This window comes from Protopterus annectens, chromosome 2.part0, assembly GCF_019279795.1.
Source record: "Protopterus annectens isolate FY-2018-M chromosome 2.part0, PAN1.0, whole genome shotgun sequence".
In the NCBI taxonomy this organism is placed as follows: domain Eukaryota; kingdom Metazoa; phylum Chordata; order Ceratodontiformes; family Protopteridae; genus Protopterus; species Protopterus annectens.
Window position 1 is genome coordinate 1,987,252,859 of NC_056728.1, and position 6,000 is coordinate 1,987,258,858.

Sequence of the window (6,000 nt, forward strand, 5' to 3'; positions counted from 1 at the left end):
ACAAAACAATTAGATGGTAGTATTATATAAAAAGTTGTGAATAATCTGTCACCAATGTGCCTTGGGACAGAATGAAAAAAATTACAGTCAAGGGATAAAAAAAGATCTCAAGGACAGAGTGCTTTTAATTTTAGGTAAAAAATTTTGAAAAGGATTGCTTGTAGTTATATAATGCAGATGCTCGTAGGAAAGTATATCTAGCTTTCACCTGTGAATGTTTTTTTGCTTGTTTGATCCAACTGAGAAAACATAATTTTTGTTATTATTTGTTTTTCTCTAGGTTGAAACTGAAACTGCATTTTAAAACTAAAAACTATGGAAGTTCATATGTTGTATCCATAAGAAGCAAAAACGCACATTTTTGCATGCATTTTTTCTCTCTACAGACTAGGTTAATATAGAGCACCCAAAATATGCATATCTCATTTCCTTACATCTATATTTGTCACACAGTATGAAAAGATAAATCAAGAAAAGAAACACAATAAGTATATGATGACAGCAGGACAGGATCTAACTTATCATTGTGAACTTTGATAAGGAGAAGTGAAGTTCTACATTCTGTTTTATGATATATTATTTCATGTATTTAGGAGACACAGGTTTGTTATAGAAACTTTTCATTTATAATACTTATATAAGATGGAGAATTTGTGTATAGAAGGAACATTCTTAGTATACTTTAAAAGCATAAGTTTTATCTTTTTCCTTCATCTGTTTTTCCAAGGCCAATTAAACTATGGATAATTCTCAGGATGAATTCAATTAATACATTCTTCCAAAGGGAGATTTTTTCATCTGTTTCTGTACTGCTATTTTGAAACAGTATAGTAAAGTGATAATAACAGCTACTGACTCTACTAGAAGTTTTTTTTTCTGTGCATACAGTTCATTGATTTTTTTCCAAGAAACTATTAAGACTTTATCATTACATTTTCTTTATTATATCAGGTCTTTATGAAGGGGCATATAGTAGTCTAGAGGATTTCTCCTATATTTTGTGACAGAAATGATTTGCTGATTTTTTCCTCTCTTTCTTTTTAAAAATGACTGCATTTGGGATAAGGTAAATAACATTTTAAATGCAACACTTACAGATGATATGAATTTACAGGTTATGCTGTCACTCAGGAAATGAGGATGACCTTTTTCTGCCTTTTGACTAGGCAACTGAAGTATACATTTTATAGGTATCAGCACCTTGCATTGATTTCCTCAGGATATCTCTGGTATGGAATCCTAGGCCAAGATTTGATTCCAGAATTTTTTTTTGGAGGGAGGGTTGCTTGGAATGTGCCACGGGAAGGGGGTCAATGAATATGTGCCTTTAAAACCTTTATTGAAATCATGTGATTTAAGGTGGTGAAGTTGAATTGTACTATTTAAATGCTGTTATGCTTTGTTAACTTTGATCTGAAGAAGTTATAACTGTAGGGCCATGGTGGCTGGTTATGTTTTTACCTGTTATTATTTTACACTGCTGAAAAGAATGTTTGTGTTTCTCAAAGGAGATGGAATATATAAGTGTAAGTGTCCTTTATGGAACAATGGAAATGTAAGCATATATATTATTTTTATGGGTATTGTGATAATATTAATTTTAATCAATATATTAATGTATATTGGAAGTGAATTTGTAATTACACTGTAGCTTAAATGGTTGTGATACACATGCCCCCAGATTCACGAAACCTCCGTGTAAGACTTAATATGTCTTACTTGGAGGCTGCAGTTGATCGGGATGACATCAGCGTGCCGTGAATATTCATGAGGGAACGCTGACTCAACTGCATCTCTTACACGGACTGAGTAGGAAAGCAGGGGGCGTGTCCAACTGCTGAGCAGTCTAAATGTCCACGCCCCTGCAAGTATTTAAAAAGCATAATGTCAACACACAAGAGCGAGTTCGCTCAAATGTACTGCACCCAACACCACACTCCCTGACACTGTAAACCCCCATCACACTTATATAAAGTAAATAATTTTTTTATTTTTTAAATCCATGATATAGCTGCCTGTATTTGCGCGTGTGCACGGGTGTGCCCATTGCTTAGCTGTAGTTAACAATTCTGGCATGGAAGAGCATAAGAATGAATGTTTATGCAAATCGCATGAAATAGTAATAGCATAATGGTAGAGCATTTGCACAAAGAAGAGGCATTCACAGTTCGAGTCCCACCACTCCCTTTTGTATTTATTTTTTAAATCAGTATATGGAATAATACCCAACATATATATGTTTAAACATAACTAAAAAGCAGTGAAATGGCCAATGTATCAGAGAACAAAATAAATATTATAAAGGATCCCAATATAAAATTGCCCGCAGTTAAGCAGTGCTTCACCCAGCACCATATAGTTGCCCCTAGCTAACTCGTGCTTTACCCAGCACAATGTAGTTGCCCAAAGCTAAATAGTGCTTTACCCAGCACAATCGGTTTGCGCGGAGGTGCACGCCGTGCCAACCAGCGCCCTGTCGGGCAACGTGGAGCAAAGTAGAGCAAAGTTGCTTACACACAGCCACGCCCCCTAACTTGTCTGGACAGCAGTAAAATAAAATACAATGATAAGGTTTGAACCCAGGACATTGTGCACCATAATCAAAGTACTGAACCACTAAACCACGACAGCTTAGGAAAAACATCCACTGTTAACTTATATATAGTAATAAATGTTTGCTTAACCATTGCTAAGCATGTCTGCAGTCAGCCGAGAATATTCAAAAATGGCCAATCACAGAAAAGTGCGGGAAACGCAGCATATTTAAGCCACATAGGTGGGAATACTCGCCATAACTGATTGTAGCTCCCATCTGCAGTTAGAATGTCTGGTGTTAGAGAGGGTACATGCTTTCGAGTGCAACGCTGGGGCATCGAGGAGTCAAGATATATGGTTTGGCTCCTAGTCCATCGGCATGAGACTCGACTCCTGCAGGGCCAGTTCCAAGGAACAGAGTATAAGGCGGAGGCTTGGAACCGGTTGGCTCATGAACTCACCAGTGCCACAGGCATCCCTCGGACTGGTGAGCAGGTCCGTCACCACCATGCAGACCTGAAGAGGTGGAAGCAGGACCTTCTGAACCAGTGGATCCAGGAGGCCCGTCAAATGCGGGATGCCCCACAACTAAGTAGGTAGCCATGGAATGCAGTATGTAAGATAAGCTAAGATAGTCTAAATAATGTATAGGTATGTCTCAGTATCCCTTTATTTACTCCAGAGCTGCAGGTGCACGCACTATGAATCAGCAAGCCTATGCAGATAGGCTGCTAAGGCTGTGCCACCAGGCAGGTTAGTAAATAGTCTGCATGTATTGTTACATGATATATGTGAGTGAACATGAGAAAAGTGTTAAAGCCCAATAATACAGCAATAAAATGTCCTGAATAAATCCTCTGCATGTACTGTTATATAACAAATGTCAGTGAGCCAGAAATTGAGTGTAGTAACCCACCAATCAAGCTAAAATAATTCTGGAATACTATCCCTGCATGTATTGACATAACATATAAGTGAGCAGCCCTGAAAAAGAGTGTTGTAACCCATCAAGAAAGGTATAATATGTCCTGAATATGTCTTCCGTATGCACTGTAATAACAAGTAAAGGAGAGAGCCTGTAGAAAAGAGTTTTCAATGTAATTAATAAAGGTATAAAATTTGGAGTGTGTCTGTGTCACGTACTTTGAAATGTTGCTATACCCTTGCAATAATAAATAGTACTGTTGTATTAGGTGCTGTCAACCCACAGTTGTGTAGTCCCATAGGAAGTGGATGAAGGAATTGGCAGTAGCTGTGAAGTATCAAACATTCATTCCCTGAATAAATCATCTGCATGTACTGTTACATATCATAAGTCAGATAGGCAGGAATAGAGTGTAGTAACCCATGAATAAAGCAAAAACATGTCTGGAATACTATATCTGCATGCACTGTCATAGATAAAACGTGAGTGAGCCTGTAAAACAGTCTTGTAACCTATCAATAAAGGTATAACATTTCCTGAATATGTCTACTGTATGCAGTGTAATGCCAAATACAGGAGAGAGCTTGTAGAAAAGAGTTTTAATGTAAATAAGAAAGGTATAATAATTGCAGTGTGTATGTGCCAGTTACTCAGAAATGTTGTAAAACCCTTGCAGTGAAGAAATGTGACTGTGTTGTAGTAAGTGCTGACAACCCCCAGTAGTGCAGTCCCATATAAAGTGGATGAAGGAAGTGCCAGTAGTTGTGAAGTATGCAACAGTCCTAAACAGTTGTGAAATGGCTGACATGCATAGGTAAATCTGGCACACGAGTTGCCTGTCAAGGTGTTCCCCAGAAACTTAAGTGTGTTACCTGAAAAGTAGGTTTGTGTAGAAAACAAGTGAAAAAGCCATGTGAACACATCCAGATGTGCACATACATAAACAAGTCAATTTAATGCAAGTATGTAGCAGTAACATCTGCATCCTGGACAGTTACCGTGTCAGATATAGGCCAGGTATATCATGAAGTAGCAAAACCCATAACGCAATCAAATGCATGTTGCTCAGTGTAAGAATACATGTAGGGGGTATACACCTGCAGTTAATAGGAATGTAGTGTACATTTAAAGTACTAATAAGATGTTAATGGAGGTTTCTTTTTACACCCTACTCCATGTGCATAAACAATGCAATTCCACACCTCATTGGGTATGTGTAATCTCATAACATTTGTTGGGACATATATCCTATTGTTATTTAAAACTGCACCTACTTTGATGCATGTCCCCTGTTAAAACATCACAATCTTAGTGACCTGTTGCCACCAATCATCCCTGCATTCTGTTGGAATGTCCACTGTCATTCAATACATGCATGTGTCATGCTTGCTGTTCAGCTGTTGTAACCCTGGTGTGTTGGGTTAATGGGAATATTACTGCATGCTGTTACAACTAACTTGGAATGCTGTTGTCTATGTTGTAATTAAAAACACCTAATCACAGAACGTATGAGAAGGCCGGTCCCAGCGGACCCACCTGTCCCACCTCAGCTGGCAGTTGCACCTGGCACCAGCAGGTCTGGTGCCCAGCCCGGGCCACCCTCCACCGTAGGTCCTGTGCCACCTTCGGGTGGAAGCACTGCAGGGGATGGGGCTCGTCCCCCCTGCAAGTGTGGGTGGAGAAGGGCCTCCTGTCACCCTGCGAAAGGTCTGGGTTGTGGTGCGTAGGGAGATCCAGCGTTTAGTCGCTGATCCCCTACACCAGCTCGAGGCGAGAGTGGCATGACTCCCGGGTGAGCCTGCCTCACCTATGCAGCCCCCAGCACAGCGATCCTCGGGTCTGTGAAGGTCCAGTGGTGACTGCCCATGGGTGGGGATATCAGTCCCACTGTTACCATCTGTGGGCTCATGGGCTTGCGATTTCCAAACATCTGTCCCCGTCAATTGTGTTTACCCACCCCATGTGTCATTCTCCGCCCCTGTATGCATCTTGTTTGTCTTGTCTGTTTACCTACCCAACCTACCTCCCCAAATATACCTACTTCCTCTACCTCACTTACCACTCTCCCCTGAAAAAAAAAAAGGGCAATCTGTACCTGAAAAAATATTGCGCCCCATACATAGCTTCCCATTTCGCACACATGTCCATTGGACATGTACACCGATAATTCTAATTGGCAGTGCAACAAACTATGTTGTCCTCACCCCTGTCTCAGGGGTGGAAGGTTTCAAATCTCACTCCAAATTTTCAACATATGCACAGCTGTTGTTGGTAAAGAAATGTGCAGCTATGGGCCTTCCCTACACCAGTCCTGCACATCCCAAGCTTGTTTTCTTACTATCTTTCCCTCTCTGTGCCCCCTTTTTCAACACTTTCCTATCTCCCCATTTTCTTTTCTTTAAAAGAAGTTAGCGTGGAGTTTAGCGGGAGTAAGCACTTTTAAGCAGTAGTAAGCGGGATTAAGCAAGTGTGCGCATGTGTGCGCTTAGCTAAGCGTAGCTAAGCATTGCACAAACCTGTGCAAACCCACTTACAACTGC